This window comes from Mus pahari, chromosome 1 (genome assembly GCF_900095145.1).
Source record: "Mus pahari chromosome 1, PAHARI_EIJ_v1.1, whole genome shotgun sequence".
Taxonomy (NCBI): Eukaryota; Metazoa; Chordata; class Mammalia; order Rodentia; family Muridae; genus Mus; species Mus pahari.
The window spans coordinates 164,283,049-164,300,844 of NC_034590.1; the positions used below are offsets into that span (position 1 = coordinate 164,283,049).

General features: G+C 44.4%; 1 protein-coding gene across 5 annotated transcripts in view; it reads left to right on the top strand.

The window, feature by feature from the left end:
• Positions 1–11,695: 11,695 nt before the first annotated feature.
• Add3 (adducin 3) overlaps positions 11,696–17,796 on the top strand; it is a 112,300-nt gene continuing 106,199 nt past the window's right edge. For 2 of the 5 annotated variants that reach the window (XM_021187319.1, XM_021187287.2), the window contains exon 1: positions 11,696–11,978. The gene's annotated coding sequence lies outside the window, so the exon portion shown is untranslated. Of the gene's footprint in view, positions 11,979–14,084; positions 14,415–17,796 lie in introns of those variants that run through there. The other 3 variants (XM_021187312.1, XM_021187293.1, XM_029538398.1) reach the window with 2 other exon arrangements.

Consider the following 17,796-nt stretch of genomic DNA (forward strand, 5'->3'; position numbering starts at 1 on the left):
TCTTCAGGCTCTGCTCTAGGACATTTACACTTGGGTGAAACTTAAGGTGTGACGGCTCTCAGGAAGGACTTGTGAAATCTCGATCTCTAATTCCAAGTTGCAAGATTGACATCACTGGGTCATAGCTTATAGGACCAGCAAGAGAGACCACTTTAACATAACTAAGACAGGAATTTACCGAAAGAGTAAGACCCGCTGCTTACCCTGAGTTAAACACTGCATAATCTGGCCTGGGAAAGACAGGGTGCCATGTGAGTTCTGGGAGATCTTTGAAGTCTTATCTAATCGCATTCTCTTCGGGGACCTCCCCTGAGCAGAACTCTGATCTTAAGCCTTTGTATCACTCTCCTCCAGATTCACAGCCAGGCAGGGAACAGCGGGTTGGTCCAGCGTAGGACCCATCACAGAAAAGGACAGGATGCCAGCATCATAGCAGTGGAGTGAAAAGGGGCTGCTGGAAGGATCTTGAGGCACTTTTCCCAGTAAAGGAACGGATGCTGTGCAAACAAAAATGCACTTGCTGCAACTACCAAGGGAATTTCACAGACCTGTATACACAAGGTCATTTTGGATGTTCCAACCGCTAGGCAACCAATTTACTTCATGTGTCAGCCCCTATGAAATGACCCTATTCTGGTCTCCAAGGACCTTATAGAAGTCGAATGACATAGAATAGACTTCAGGATTCTTTCACTGTTTTTTCCTTCTCAAGAGCTTTAATCAATGTGTTGTAACTGCACACACACACACACACACACACACACACGCAATTAGGTTGGCCTTGAACTCATGATCTTTCCACCTCAAGGGTCTTCAGAATTAGGGTTATAGATATCACTAAGAATTCAAGTATTTTGGGATGCCACCAAAATGTGGTTTCTGAGGTAAACATTTTGTGAACACCGCGACATAGCTAAACTACTGGGCTAGCATGCAGTTCACAGCCATGTAAAGTGCTGGTCCTATAGTGTTCTAAGCGCAGTCCCAGACTCATAAAAGCAGAGTTTTATAGGGATGGGCTGAGTTAAGGGCTGTTTTTAAATATTAAGTAAGCTGACCAGATTTTGATGCCATTTAGCTTTGAAAACTACTGACCCAGATTAAAAAGAATTTCCAAGTGTTTACTGAGCTCCTTCCACTGCTGTAGGCTCAAAGGCTACAACAAGAAACAAGACAAACTAAGATAAACTAAGACAAACTAAGCGCCTGCTCTTCTGAGGCTTAAGGGGAGGAAATGACTTATAAATAGTGTTCAAAAAGCAGCGAGATAATTATAGGATGGAATAAGTTCTCAGGAAGAGAGAAGAGGGAAATTGCAATCCTAAGAGAATGTTCACTTTTTCTTGTCAAAACTTTACCTCTCACATCTTCTCCATATCAGATCTTGGTGCCACCATTTCTTGAAGGAACTCGTGTCAAAGTCCTGGAGCCTCCATCTCCCATGCCTCTTCTCTCTCTCACCCACCCTGTCCATGACATCCAACAGTAATGCCCGACCATCTACCTCTGCTCTTAGTCACAGCTACCCCTACGACTAGACCCCAGGTCCTCTTGTGCTTGTGACTTCAATTGCTTCTTAACTGGCTTTACGATGTCCAGCCATATCTATCTGGCCTTTATTCCCTGTACAGCAGCCAGACTGAGATTTCAAGTAGAAATGAGACTCTTGCTTGGCCTGAAGCCTTCTGGGGTCAAGCATGTCCCTCGTGGGATCTACCAAGTTGACATGGTCTAGCCTCTGAGCAGTCTCATGGCAGCAGCCTCGCTCCCCTTAGTCACAGTGCACGGCCACCCTGCCCTCCTTCCCTCCCTCCCTCCCTTTCTCTAGCACGCCAAGCTGATTCAGCTTGATGAACTCTGAACTAACTTGTCCCTCCAGCTTCCTGACCACAGACCATTTGGGTCTCATCTCACACTAACAAGAGTGGACCCAGCCCACCACATTCACCATCCAGAAGTGCATTTCATCCCATCGTGTCTGTATCTGTAAGGCTCCTCCCTTTTAATGCTATTTCCGCTCCAACATCTGTGCTTTCTCAACAAACATACAAAGGTTACAATGAGTGAAGAGATCTTTATTTTGTTCACTGCTCTGTCCCTAGGACCAGAAAAGGAGCTGGCATGTCACAGCAAGTCAACCGATACTGTCACCTTGGGGAGTGGAGATGCTAGAGTAGATTAACAGAAAGTACTGGAGATGGGCAACTTAAGCTGTCAGTAAAGGAAGCCTCTTTGGGATTCTATGGTTAATGCTTCTGGACCTTTTGGCTAACATCAAGGGCAGGGGTATGGGTTATAGAGTACATAAATTCCCACTTTGCTCTTTGCTAAGTCTATACTGGAAACAAACAGATTTCTTGCACTTCTACATACCTACCTCCTTGGCCCCTCTTTCCCATCTCTCTTCAGTGCAGATACCTGAGTTGTGCATTCCCCATGCATACATCCCTGAGCATAATTCTGGGGGGACTTGACCTACTGACCCACAGAGTATATATGCACCCTTGTGCTCTACTTTCTCCACCATCAAAAGACCATTATTGAACCAGACATTTGCATTTTAGTGAAAATTTAGGTCAGGGTATTACTGCTCCCAGGAAGGACTTGTTTGAAAAACTTTCTCTCTTATTGTAGATTGCAAATGTTCATATCACCCTGGCTACTCTTCCTACACAGAGACCTGCTTTCTCTAACACAAGTGTCCCCTCTCCACAGACGTTCGGTGGTTGACCTTAGGGCTTGTGCATGCAAGCAAGTTCTCTAGCGTTGAACTATTTTATTTACCCTCTTTAAGGTATTTTATTTGGGGAGAGAAGTTCACAGAGCTGTTCAGGGCGGCCTTGAACTCACTCTGTACTTCAGGGTGGCCTTGAACTTGCTAGCTTCTTGCCTGAGCCTCTAGGGTAGCTGAGGTGACAGTCCTATGCCACCAGGCCCAGTTTCTTTCTCTTCGATTCCACTTGTATATTTCATGACTGGGATGTGTGTTGGGGATGCTCTTTATCTTCCTTGGGCCTCAGTTTTCTCATGCAAACAAGAGGATTCGTGATACTGACTTAGCAGAGTTGGTATCATGACTAAACAAACACAGAACACCCAGCTCAGTGACCACCACAGAATCACTCATTCTGTGGTGGCTCCAGCAGTTATTATTTCTTCTGTTGTTAACAAAACTATAGCTAGATCATAATTATTATTAATAAAAGACATTACATATAACATGACAGCACTTTAGTACGCATTTACCATTTGCTAGAAGTTTCACGTTTGTTATCTCAAGTGGGGTGATTTTGCAACCGAGTTCCTTCATACATTTGGTTTTATTTCCCAACCAGACAGGCTCTATGTGCCAGATGAGTATATTTCTCATAACAAGGGACTCAAGAACTATTTGTAATTATGTGTTAAGGCTCTGAGATTTAGCGATTTGAATTATGTCAGAGCACCAGCTGATTTGAAAAACCAGATCAGTTGCTCTGCAAGTTTTGTTTAAAAGCATGGGGTGGTTACACTTGATGATGAAGCAGTGTGCTGGGTTCAGGCCCTGCCTCCCACTCATTCAAAACGTGTGTGTGAGCACCTACTGTGTGTTAAGCTGTGTTACAGGTAACAAGTATAATCTTCTAAAATTAGGAAATTCAGGGGTCTGAAGGCAAAGCCCAGTGGTAAAACACGTGCTTAGCACGCGTGAGGCTCAGGATGCAATCTTCTGCACTCCCCTCTCAAATCATAAATGAATGAAGAAGGAAGTTATGGCATTAACTTGTCAGCGTTTCTGGCATGTTTATAAACTATACTTTTGCAGTTTCACTCTCCCAAGAGACAGGCTTCTTTGTGGGACTCTAAGTGCTTAAAGGACACACAGAACATGCAGCATGATGGACAGTAGGTTCTGGAGTTAGAACACCTAGGTATGAACCCCAACTTTGCTAACTATTTGCTTTGAGGCCCAGGGATCATTGCAGAGGTAACAATAAGGCTCTTACCTCAGTTTCTTCAGCTACAAACAAAGCCACTCGCAGCAAGCTTTAACGCTCATTTGGAGCATGAAATTGGGCACAGCAAACACTCAGTACTGGCACGCTTTACTTTGTTAAGAGATGGAGTCTGGACCTCGGGGCCTGGTGCATGCTAAGTAGTTGCTCTCCCAACATCCCTAGCCCAGGACTGGCATAGCTCGAAAGCCCAGAATATGAGCTAGAGAGATGGTGCAGCTACTAAGAGCATCTCCAGAGAACCCGGGTTTGGGTCCCAGCTTTTACACGGCTGCTGACAACCGTCTTTGACTCCAGTTCCAAGACGACCTGATTGATATCTTCTTCTAACTTCTGCAGGCACCAGGCACACACGTGGCTCACAGACATACACGCAGCCTAAACACCCATCTACATAAAATGAATCTGACAGAGAAGCTCAAAATGTTAGCTCTCCTTCCATTACTAGCTTATGTTTATTCTACAAAGTAGAAATAACAAGGATAGGAAACAAAGAGAATGCAAACAAAACTCTTCTGGGCATGGGAGAAGGGAACAGGCACACACTCCAGTCACAGTTTGTGTCAGACATCAGAACAGAAGCTCTCCATAAATCGAATCATTAAACTCCATTAGCGAATTGAGTTAATTCAATTCACCCGTCAAGCGGGTATCATCTTAAGGGCGAGGGTACCAGGCTCAGAGAGGGGCAGTATCTTGGACAAGTTTCCAGAATAATAAAGGTAGGGCCAGATTAGTCCCTAACGAGATTCCTTTCACCCAATGGGGAAATTGCTGAACAGCCTCGTGGGCGTGAGTTTTACCCAATCATGTCTCCGAGACACCATCCACAAAGCATAGATTCTATAGGGCCGCAGTGTATGCAGAGACTCCTCTGGGGTGATTCAGTCTACAGCCCAAAGGTTGAAAATTCTACTTCAGCATATTTGAGGTAGAGCCTAGGGATCAGTATTTTAGGAAACACTTTGAGTGATTCCATTGTAGGTGGTGTCTGATCCCATCCTATGCACACTGTCATGGGCTGTCAAGAGAAGTTAAAGGCCCCATTTGATAAGTGTGTAGGCACGAGGTCAATCTCTGGGAGCCAAATAGTATAAAGAGAGAAGCAAAATTGTCCTCTGATATCCACATGCATATAGCTACATGTGTGCACTCATACATACACACACACACACATCCCAAAAACAAAGAAATAGACTGGGCTGTCAAGACGGGCTCACTTTCACAGACGTACTGAAGATTAACAGCTGACACATTATGACCATATGATGAGAAGATTTCTGCACAACAGATGTATTTTAGGTTTTACACAACAGTTGTATCATTTGCATTCATTTGCCAGCTTCTCAGTACATAAGCTGATGACTTTTTCATTTTTCTTTCTTTTTCTTAAAGGGAAGTGAGGTCTTTACATGCTTCCTAAATAAAAATGGCAGAGCGGGTTATTTTGAGGACTCAGACAGACACCAAATCTAAACCCTACCTACATCTTCATCTGATTCCTCTGTCTCTTCCTTGGTTTCAACCTTAGCTGGGGCCTGAGCAGCAGTGGCAATGGCAGCGGCAGCAGCAAAGGCAGCGGTGACACCAGTTGTTACAGTGGTGGCAGCCACAAATGCCGATGGACTTCTTTGAGCTTTTCAGTAAGTGAGGATGTGGACTCAGACTCCACAGGCAAAGTCAGGACCCACGGGTACTCTGTGCCGATGTAGTTTGGAATGTGGCATTTAGACAAAGGTCTGCAGACAAAACATGGGTATCATTGTAGATGGACAGACAGACACACACATCAAAGAAACTGAGAATGCAGTTTTCTCTATGATCTCAAGCCCTCTGTTGTCAAACACCTGCTGGATGATCAGCCCAAAGAAGAAGCAGGCAGGCCATTCAGCATCTTTCATGACGAGGTTGCACTGACTCCCCTCTATCCACAGCCTTACCCTCTGCACGCCATCAGGATGTCAGATGTGCCTCTGGAGAGTTCAGTGGTGAGGCTCAAAGCCTGGAAGAAGGAGGTCTTCTTGGGCTCCAGACCAGTGTTCTGGCTTGGCACAGTGACTTCACGCAAGGCAATAGCCTTAGCCCCGGATGCACCTGATTGGCCAGTCGCAAGCTCTTGATCTCAGTTAGGTCCTCCTTGCTGAAGCCCACATGCCCTGCATATATGGCAATAGTTTCTCCAGATTCAGCTTGCATCCCAGACGCCCTGGAATGGCCTTGCACATCCTGATGTTCTTGCCCATTGATGCCACAGCCTTCCTTCCAGGGGACATGCAGGTCTGTTGTATTTACTGGGGGCCTACATCACCTGTCCTCATAAAAAGCCGTTTTGGATGATCCTCAGAAGTTGGATGATCTTATGGAAGTCCTTCGGTTTCCAAGTCACCCCATCTTCCCTGGGCATCACAGTGGTGAGTGTACCAGGGACTGCCACACAACATTTAAAGATGATGTCACTCTCATGAGAATGCCTGAGGTCTCTTTCTTTTTAAACCTATTGTTCTCAACCTTCCTAACGCTGTGACCCTTTAATAGAGTTCATGTTGCAGTGACCCCCCAACCATAAAATTAACTTTGTTGCCACTCCATAACTATAATTTTTCTGTTATGGACCAGAATGTAAATATCTGATATGCAGGATATTTGATATGTGACCCCTGTGAAAGGGTCATTTGACCCATAGGTTCACCTCATAGGCTGAGATACTGTTTTAAACAATGATGCTGTTTATTCAAAATGTTTGCTGCAAGATGTGTGTATGTGTACATATATGTATGTATATATATATGTGTGTGTGTGTATAAGTATATATGTATGTATATATAAAAATAAAAATGAAAAAATGTATCAGTTTATGAACAAAGAAGCTGTCAAGTGAATGCAAACATATAATTATTTTAAATATATATATTTAAGACAATTAACTGCACCTTCCTGGGCACCTTCGATCAGATCATGTCACCTTCACACTCCCCTCCCCGTGATGACCAGAGGACTTTAAGAGCCTGTGGGTGGCCAGAGTAGCCCCCACCCAGAGCTTTCCATCTTTCTCCTGTTCCAAGTTCATTTTCCTGGGAGGAGGAGGGGTTGTGACAGGCACAGGGCTGGATCTGACGACTCTTGAGTCCATGTGCTGTCTATGAGTGGCCTCTCCAAAGTTGATTCTTATGTGTAGAGGTTGCTTGCTTGCTTACTTAGTCGGTCATGATGATTTTAACCCACCAAATAGTAAATACAAATCCTTTAAAAAGATAAGGAGAGGACCCTGAGAGTGATAGCTCACTAAACCTCCGGGATTTATCAAGCCCGATTACTCAGCAGTCGTCTGTCAGGTTAGCTAAGGTAGATCACTTGAAATCAACCATATAGGTCACATAGTGCTAATAAAACATGCCAAGGAATCCTTAAGTATTGTGCCCTGATTACGTCTCCCTGGGGGATGGAAAACTCATTAGCATGAACTCCTTGTCAGTCCTTCCTGTCTTGTTCCCCAATTACTCTCCGGACAGGTTTGGCATCAAGGGGGAATGTACGCAGTGTGATCAAGTTGCAAGTGAATGACTCTTTGCGCCCTTTGATTGCACACATGACGTTGTATAGTGTGGGAAGCTTGCTAGGCTTCATTAAGTTTACCTTTCTGTCTGAGTACTTTAAAAAAAATAAATAAATTTGGATGACTGGGCTATGGAGAGGGCTCTCTATACATGTTTAGCATTTCATATTCAACTGCAGATCGTAGTTCCCCACCCAGGGGAACATCCCCAAAGCTGAGAGATTGTTAAATTGGAAACAGCAGGGTTGTGTGTGAGCGCGCTTGTGTGTGTGCATATGTGTATGTGTGTGTATGTTCCTGGGTGAGTGTGTGTGCATATGTGTATATGCGTGTACATGTGTGCACATTCATTTGTGCATGTGTGTGTGCATGCATGCATGTGTTTGCATATGTGTATGCATGTGTGTATGTTCCTGGGTGAGTGTGTGTGCATATGTGTATATGCGTGTGCATGTGGGCATATTCATTTGTGCATGTGTGTGTGCATGCATGCATGTGTTTGCATATGTGTGTTCATGTGTGTATGTGTGTGTATGTTCCTGGGTGACTGTGTGCATATGTGTATATGCGTGTGCATGTGTGCATATTCATTTGTGCATGTGTGTGTGCATGCATGCATGTGTTTGCATATGTGTTCATGTGTGTATGTGTGTGTTTGAGAGGGTGCTATTTTCTTTCTGAGGCAGTAAGTAGCAGAACAGGTCATTTAGGGAAAGTCTCTTAAAACTGGATAATTGATTTAAAATACATCTTCCTATAATAACACCTTATATTTTTATAGTGCTTTGAGACGTTCAAAGCATTTCCACATTTATGTACTTCATTTGAACTTCACAACAAGCCTATAAAGTGGTTAGTACTTCAAGCCACCTCCACCATTTGGCTCACCTGAGGCTTAGGAGAGCAAGAAACTTGATTGAGGTCGTATAACCAGTTGGTATCACAAAACCAGAACACCAAGATTTGGAAACGTAGGCCTATGTTTTCTTGGCAGAAAGTGTCTCTGTCACAGCTTGATCTGCCCAGAGCTCATGTGGAGGTTTGTGGCTACAATTTGATTGGAGAATACAAATCAGGCATGCTTAAACACTCTGTAGAAAGAAAGCTGTGTCTCTTAGATCATGCCTGTGTCAGGAAAGGGGAACAGAGAATAGACTCAGTTCTTTCAGACAATGCAAATTAAAACACAAACAAAAACACTCTGTGATCAGTTGCAGGGCATTTGAGGGGCAATTCGGTCACTAAATTGTGCATTCATTTTTTTTTTTTTTTTAAGAATCTATTAAGTACCTTTCTATAGGATACTGTGCTGAGCATTTTGGGAAGATACAAAGAAAAGTATTTAATTTGGTGTTTTGTGTATGCTTTGAATTATGCAGATAATCACTGTTTTATTCATTGTTCACTACCAACTCATAGATGAAAAGACTTCCAGGCAGAAAAGTAGTATAAACAAAAACAGATGATGGGAGAAACTGGGAAAAATAAATTTCCTTCAGTTTTGTCCTGGGAAGAAGAATGTTGTTGTTGTATCAATGTGACAGAAACTCTCTTGCTAGGTACATAGAGTGCCAAAGTCGTGGTGTCATCTAACATAAAGTATATTACAACACTAATGCTTCCTTGAAACATAGGGGGCTGGGCTTAGATTGAGGCCAGATTCTCCACCAGGAATAGTGGTTCAAGACGAGAGAAAATATGCTAGCCTTCTACCCAAAGCCTTCAGCATCCCCAAAGCGTCTCCAAAGGCCAGAAGTACATTTATATAGTGCTTATAATGTTTTCATTTCCTTGGCTCCAAAAAAAAAAAAAAAATCTTTTCCTTGTGGCAGACAAGTTTGAGGGTTCAGACCACAGCAAAGGCACCAGTGTTCCCCAGGAGATAACAACACCTGCAAGATTCTGTAAGATAAACATGAGTTTGCTAATGGGGGGTTGGGGATTTTACCCCTTGTTGGCTTTTTTAATGTTTTATTTTTTAACATTCCTCTTGACAACTTTTTTTCTCTTTCTGGTGCAAACATGTTCAAACCTAAAGGCAAAATTTGTGTGGATACTATGTTATAAGTACTAGTTCGTATATTTCTTTCCAGTATCCTAGGTGCACACAGACAATGGTGTTGAATGTAACTACTTTGTTTTTGTTGACAAGTCTTGTTAAGCCCCCAAAGTGAATGAATGAAAAGTGTCCAATTTCTAGCATGTTACTTACTTACCTGGAGTTCATGTGAAGAATGGGCATTTATCATTAACTCCAGCTTTGTTCATAATGGATTTCCATGCTTCCCACCTCTGAAAATGACAGGTGAGCTCTACAATCTGTTCTAACTCACTGGATGATGCTCCAGCTTTTAAATAAAAGCCAGGCACAGTTAGCATGTCAGCAGGGTTAAGTGGTAGTCTCCTATAAGTCCAGCTCCCTTAGATGCTGAGGCAGGAGAACAATCTAGCAAGACTCAGGGCAGAGCAGAGCGTTCAGTGGGAGCATGCTCACCTAAAGCCAGTGCTCCTCACTCGACTTCATTCATCCTGATTCAGATCACACAGAAACACAAAGAACGACCAGCCGTAACCCAACACGTATGACAGTGTTCCATCACCCAGGTCCTGTAACAGAAGGGCTGTGCTTCAGAAAAGTTGGTCACAGGTGGGAATACAATTCTAATTCAGGTGAGCTTGCCTATTCACTTTACAAAATAATTATGTGACTAGCAAAAAATAATTTCAGGATAGCAAATCAACCCCAATCACATTGAGAATGAAAACTTACTACCCATCCCCCCCAGGCCTGGAGATCAAGCCCAGGATGTTATGCCTGCTACTAGAGCACTTTACCAGCAGCTTCCTTCCCAGCTTGAGAGCTTTGGCCAACTCACACTTAAGGAAAGGTAATTCAAAGTGGGACTCAGCAGTGCATTAAACAACAAAAAGACAGGCAGGCGTGCCACAAAGCCATCTTTATTCAGGATTGGGGATGGCTCTTTTAGCATTCTCTTCCGTAGAAATTTCAGCCCAAATCCCACATTTTACAACTCTGAGACCTAAGGGCCAAATGTTGTTAGCTACTTATTCAGTACCGTGCAGGTCATTAGCTAAAGCCATGGGAAGAAAACAGTGGCAGAATATTCTCTGTTTTTATCTGTTCTTAGTTGGCAACCATGCCTCCACACTCCATATAATGAGAAGGGTAATCGATACTCAGTGCTTAAATGAAAGAATATTAAAAATAAAATTTGAGGCTATAGTGCAGGCTCCTGATGGGCAGGGCACATTCTAGTAATCTAAATAGTAGATTTAGAAGCATTTAAAATAAACAAAACCACTTGGATTTCCTAATTTTTCTAATTTGCAAATTTTCACTCCATAGACCAGTATACCCGGTTATAATTTTCTAAAATTAATTTAGATATATTTTATTCTGGATATAATAGATTTTATAACATAGACATCAACATTGAAATCTATCAATAATATATTTTCTGATACTAAGTGCTAGTATAAAAAATATATTAGAACTGGGTATAGTGATACACACCTGTACTCATAGAAATTGGGAAGCAGAGGCAGGCAGATTTCTCTGAGTTCGAGGCCAGCCTGCTCTACATAGCCATTTCTAGGCCAGCCAAGGCTACATGGCAAGACCCTGTCTCAAAAAAAAAAAAAAAAACAAAAACCTACAAATACCTCACAGATTATGTATATGTAATTAATGATATATAATTATAGCTATAATATACAATATAAATATATGTAAATATATAAATGTAAATATAAACATACATTAGAAGTTTCAGCTATATTTTAGGTGTTAGCACTCACATGAGGTTTATGTAATTAATCCTTTCGTACTTGTAGCAAATACTAAATAGTCTCTCTTTTTATGGTTATTTAGTACAGTGGTTAGAAATGAAAGATTGGCACACATGGCTGATCCGTTTCAAGGCACACAGCTTTATTTTGCCAATTAACCCCAATATTAGGAATAGAGAGAGGGCTCTTTAAAATTAGTGCTTCTAGCATTTCTCATTGACTCGCTCCCTTCACCCAGTTAATTTTAACCTTGACCTCCCACAGCTGTACTGTTTTGCTCAGTCTAAAAAAAATCCTGATCTTCCTCTCCCCCCCAACCCCCCCAACCCCGCCCTTTACATCTGATGAAGCAACAGTGGAGAGGAAAAACCAAACCCATTCCTTTAAGAAAGATTCCGCCTCCTCTCTTCTAAGCCAGCGCCTCACGGCAACCGTGGAGTCTCTAAGTCACACACTTTACAACTCAGCATTGGGAGAAGCAGCCGCCGCCGCCGCCGCCGCCGCCGCTGTTCTGCGGCTGCAGTGGGTTCCCGTGCAGCACCGCAGAATCCACACCTAGCCGGGGAAGACGGACACACGTCGGCTCCCCTGCTCGCAAAGCAGCTTTGGATCGCCTGCAGGTAAGCACACCTTTTTCCCATTTTGTTCAGAACGCGTGGGAAAGGCAATGGTGGCGGAATGCACTCCTCATCAGCCATGCTTAAAACGTTATGTGAATCTGCAGTGCTTTGGAGGTGGGTTGGGGTCTATAGTTCTGTCTGGCACACACACGTCCTGGGTAGTGGAGACTATTATATGATATGTGATGCTACAGTACTTTTTTTTTTTTTTCTTTTGCTGTGAGTAAAAAAAGGCTAACCTAATGCATGCAGAGCATTTTTCTTTTTCTTTTTAAATGCAGAAAACACAGCCACTCCCAATCTCGCTCTCAAACACTGCAGATATTTTTAAATGGCAAATAAAATGATGGGTTGAGCGCTTCCTAAATATCGTTTTTCTCCTTAAGGCTTAGCAAGACTTCCCCCCACGAATGTTGAGGAGTATTTAAAAATAAGAAGACATGGTCTCTCTCTCTCTCTCTCTCTCTCTCTCTCTCTCTCTCTCTCTCTCTCTCTCTCTCTCTCTCTCTCTCTCTCTCTCTCTCTCTCTCTCTCTCTCTCTCTCAAAGCAAATGGGTGATAGTGGCAGACTAAAATTTCTATAGCTGTAGTCCAGTGGAGAGAGAAAAGGAGGATAAATGAATTGCAGCGTGTGCCAAGAACGCTATTCATTTGCCACACTTCGTATGTGGGAAGAGGAAACTACATTTTAATTAGCACATTTTTAGGGAAAGGGGATGAAGATGAAGAGGCTGGCGAGAAGTATTTGAGGGGGAAGAGAGCCTGCAGATGAGGAAGGAAATGAAGTGGCCTGTCGCCAATGCCTTGGAAAGGACGGGAGATAAGGGTGGGGAATGAAGTTTGCTGTGTGTGTTAGGGTGGGGTTAACCCCAGGGACCATGAATCACTAGAATGGCGTTGGGAGGAGTGTGCTTGAGGGTGAATTCGTGCAGTGGAGAGGGCATGTGTGCCGGAGCGGTGTGCAAGTCGTGGGTGGCGGAGGAGAGCAGCGAGCGTGTGCCTGGAGGTCTATTTCGAGAATAGGTTGGGGTGAGAAACCCGTCTGGGAGGCGGCGGTGGGCAGCCCAGTGTCACCTGTGGAGGGATCCCCGACTCTGCAAATGAGTGTTGCAAAGTTTGCCTGGCCTTAGACCGATTTTGAAGGCTGCTGGCGGAACCTAGACTTTTCATCTCCCAAGAGGTCAGCTCTCAGAAGGTTTAAGAGGCAATTAGCCAAAGTAGGAGTGCAGAGTTTGGGCTGGTCCAAATGAATATAAAGGCCCATGCCCCGTCCCTCTGTGGGAGTGAGAGAAGGCGGGAGGCTCCCCCAAAGGCAAATGTGCTAAGAAGAAAATCGAGGCCCCTCCTGTGGGGGCCGAGCTTAAGTCCTCTCCCCCCAAAAGCCCAGCGGCCTCAAAGGGCCGCAGAAGCTCAATCTGAAAGCAATGGCTCAGCTGAGATTCACTGGGTGGGGGAAGCACGTTGGGACTGGGGAGGCAGATGTTTCCGTGGCGTCACCCTCCCACTCTCAATCGGGTTTCTCTCGGGGTCGTTTCCTTCTCCGGCAGCGGATCGGAGCTGCACGGAGGGAGGAAGACCTGGCAGAGGCGCCAGGCAGGCGCCCTGCAACAGGCCCTCCGCCTGCGGAGCACGTAGGCCCCCACTGCCGCAGCTGCACGGATACAGAGCTTGCAGCTCGAAGGGGGGCCTCGAGGGGCGGGGCCAGAGAGCTCAAGGGGCAGCAGAGGCGGGGCCTGGGCCTGCGAGAGCCTGTTGGGGGCGTGGCCTATTAGGAGCGGAGCAAAAACGCTGGGCAAACGAAGGGCGGAGCCAGGGGCACGCTCTTGAGCTACGAGGGCCCAGCCCGTGCTGGGCGGAGTGAAGGCCACTGGGGCGTGGCCTATCAGAGGCGGGGCCAGAGCTCTAGGGCCATGGGGCGGGGCCTTGAAGCTGGGGTGCTAGAAGGGTCAAGCCTGTAGGGGGCGGAATCAAGAGCCCTGAGGCGTGGCCTACGGTGGGCGGGGCCAAGGCGTTCGGGCCTGTGGGGCGGAGCTTTCGGGGTGCTAAGCGGGACTAAGCCTGTAGGGGGCGGAGTCCTGGGCCCTGTGGAGGCGGGGCCCAAGGGGCGGGGCGGAGGACGTTCGTGGGTAGTTCGGCTGGTCCCGCCAGAGAGCGAGGCGCCCGCCGGTAACGGTCGTCCGGGCGAGGGGCTGGAGGGAGAGGGAAGCGCTTTAAATGATGTTTTGAAGCAGCGAGAGCTAGACGCGTCGGCGACCAGGTGTCGCCACTTCCCGCTGCCGGGGGCTCGGCGTCCAGGTCCTTCGTTTCCACGCCCCCTCCCTTCCCGGCCCTCTCCTCGGGAGCCGAGCGACGTTAAGAGGCGGCTGCGGCGGACCGGGCGGCCGCTGCAGCCCGGCGGTGGCGAAGGAGGGGGCACAAAGCCGGCTGCGCTGCGAGGTAATCCTGCGGGAGCGGAGGGCCCGGGGTCCCGCCGCGCTTCCCACGCGAGGGGGCTTCTGACTGGTTGGCCGCGCGGCCTCAGGTGAACCGTGCCTGGGGCGGGAACGCGAGCCCCACCGGGGCGAGGAGTCGGGGTGCGGCGCCGCAGAGTGGGCCGCGACTCACCCGGGCGTCCCCGGCTTCCCCCGCGAGGGCGTGGGATTGCAAAATCCTGTTCTGCCCGGAGCCTTGCTGACCCCGAAGGTGCTCGCGGGGACGGTGGGAGGTTCCCGCGCTTGGAGAAGGTGGAAGAAGACCGTGTTGATTTGTTTTTTTTTGCTTTTTTTTTTACCCCCTCGTGGCTTAAGAAACTTCAGTCACAAGTTGAAATTGTTCAACCACTTTATCTAATCAGTGTGACCCTCTCCAGCTCACCACACTAAAAGAGCGCGCGCACACACACACACACACACACACATATACTCACACACTCTATAACCTTTCAAGCATTCCTGATACTTTATTCTTCTTTGCGGGGTGACAGCCCGGTTGGCAGCAGACTTGGTTTGCTGATGTTTGGGGCACTTCCAACCTCTTTGGAGGTATGTAATAGCTGAGGCAAGGCCACTATTAAACCGGGCCTCTATTAAAGTGACAAGAATGGCCTCAGGTGAACTTTTTTGTTGCAGAGATTTAATTGCAAGTAGATGCCCGTTTAAAGTGGGAGTGTAAGGAAAACCACTAAATATCCTTGGCACATGTGCTCTTGGAATTGACTTTGCTAGAGTGGTGTGGGATTTAGCTCAGCCAAGAGGCTTTGAGTGAGGATTACAGCAAGGCTCGGGAAGGAATCGATAAGACTCCGGGGCTTGGGATGAGCTACATAAACATGTGTGAGTTCTTTACAGTGAATTATAAAATGCAATGATCGCTTTTCTTAGAATGGACTCCATCCTCAGTGTGCTGAACATGTACTGTTTTGGGTTTTAGCAGACTTCTAGTTAGACTTAGTACAGTGTAATATGTCCTTTTAAAATGAAGTTACTTGGCCAGTAGAATGACCTGTGTATTTAAGGTACAAGGCTGACTCCGTGATAGAATTGTTTCTTTTCAAGCACTTCCGGAAGATGTTATAGCTAAATCTCCTTTGCGTTGGACTTAACTTGCAGGGTAACTTTTGGCCGGACACTTTTCTACAGTTCTCCCACCTAGTTAAATTGAACCAGGAAGTGTCAGCATGTTGGTAATAATTGCTTTAAAGGACCCCCCCCCCCAGCAATTTATTACCTATCTAGGATGCTAAACATAATTTAAGGAGCTCTGTAGATACTTGGTTAAGAGATGTTAATACAGTGAAACACTTTTGCATATGGGATATTAGGAAGTGTTTGATAGTTTTGGAAGATGACAGGGATCACATGACCCCTGAAAAGATTTTACATGATTTTCAAAATATAATATGTAGTCAGTGGTTAAAGATGAGTGAAAACTTAATACTGTACACTTTACTCTTGCTTACCTTTTTATCAATTATATTTTTCTGTAATGAATGTGATTTTTTTTGTTCAGTGATGTACAAGTTGCTAAGCTGTTTCTCACCTTAAACATTTTTGTTACAATTAATATTTAGTGCTATCAAGTTCATTCCTTTGGAAAAATTAGCTGTATAGAATAAAATAATAAGAAAACTTAACATGTCTGATCAACAGTGCTGTCTTTCCTTTTAAGCATAAGCTTATGTGAAATTGTTCAAGTCCAATTTGACAGTTGCTGAACAATCACAGATCAAATCAGGTAACAGAGATTAAAAATTAATGCTTACTTCATGTCTCTCACATTAATGTGCTCTCCTCTGAACTTGGGGTCCATGCCAAATATTTATAGCTTCACTTGTTAGGAGATCTTTGGGGTTTTGTCATTGGTTTAATTCCCTTGGCTGAAAGCCAAGACAGTTTGAGATTTACTGTAATGGTTGCCTGTGTTAAATCTTCTCTGAAGTACACAAGTTAGAATACTCTATGATGTGGAAGGAGAAGGTTTGTTACCTACTAGATGCATATAGAATAATCTATGGTTGTTTACAGTCTTATTTTCAGAATTTTAGTGGCTGCTGGTCAAATATAGTTTAAAAAATTAAATGGAAAATTCCAGAAATAAGCAATTCTTAAGTTTATTTAATTTATAAATAAAGTATTATCAAAAATATCCATAGAATACATATACTAGTGATTTCAGACTTTTACTCAAGTCTTGAAATGTATCTTTCTAGATTAGGAAAGATCCTAGTAATTATTACTTTTAGAGATGGTGAATGATAGGGCCATGTGTGTTTGTATGTGTATGTCTATTTGAGATTCTGTTATTTTTAGGTAAAATTAATGTATTTGCCTGGTTTTCATTCATTAAATGTTTACTAAGTACCAAAAATTAAAAAGTATTAAGCAAAAAAAGTTTCGTAGTTTATTTTGTTTATTTCATATCTAAGACTCCGAGTCTTGTTTCCTTCAACTATTTTGGTTGAGCATCTCAATGAGAAAGCAAGCCCCTTTCGTCCGACTAGAACATTAGTACACTGACAGAAGAACAACCTAGAAGCCTTGAGGAATGATGTTGGCCTTTAGACTTGTCTGAATGTTTCAAATGACCATAATCAACAAAAAAGTATAAAATAGACAAAATGTAATCTTTTTGAGAGACCATCTCATGTAGTCCTGGCTAGCCTCAAATCTACTATGTAGCTGAGGATGACATTTTTGAACCCCTGATTCTCCTGCCTCCACCTCTGGAGTGCTGGGATCAGAGGTGCACACCACCACACCCAGTTTTGTGTGGTGCTGAAATCCATACCCAAGGGCTGTGCTTATTAGGCAAGCACTCCTCCAAGCCCTAATCTTTGACTTTAAAAACAGTGTTTGACAGTTTGCATCTTGAAAGGGTGGCATAGATTAGTCTAAACTAATTAGTCTAACTGTGCTAAAATAGAAATGAATAGGCTCAGCATATAGCCTCAGATAGAGGCTAGGTCTAAATTGAGCCATTCTAAAGGACCCACAGCATTACCTTATACTTTTACACCTTCTTCAAGGTCGGCTTTGGTTAAAGCTTAGCTGAAGTGTGAAGACTTACTGATAGAAGATGAACTTTGATATCTGGGTTTCATATTCTCCTAAACTGGAAATGCAGATACTGGTGTGCAGGAAACACATTAACTAACATTAGGAGCGATAGTTCCTCATCAAGGCGATGGCTTGGTTAGCAGGTTATAGTTAGTTTTTTTTTTGAAAGGGCAGTGGATATACCTGATATTTCTCATAACTACCTAAAGGTAAAAATATATTTGAGAAATGTACCAGTGTCTCAAGTGTGTGCATATATATGGTGTGTGTGTGTGTGTGTGTGT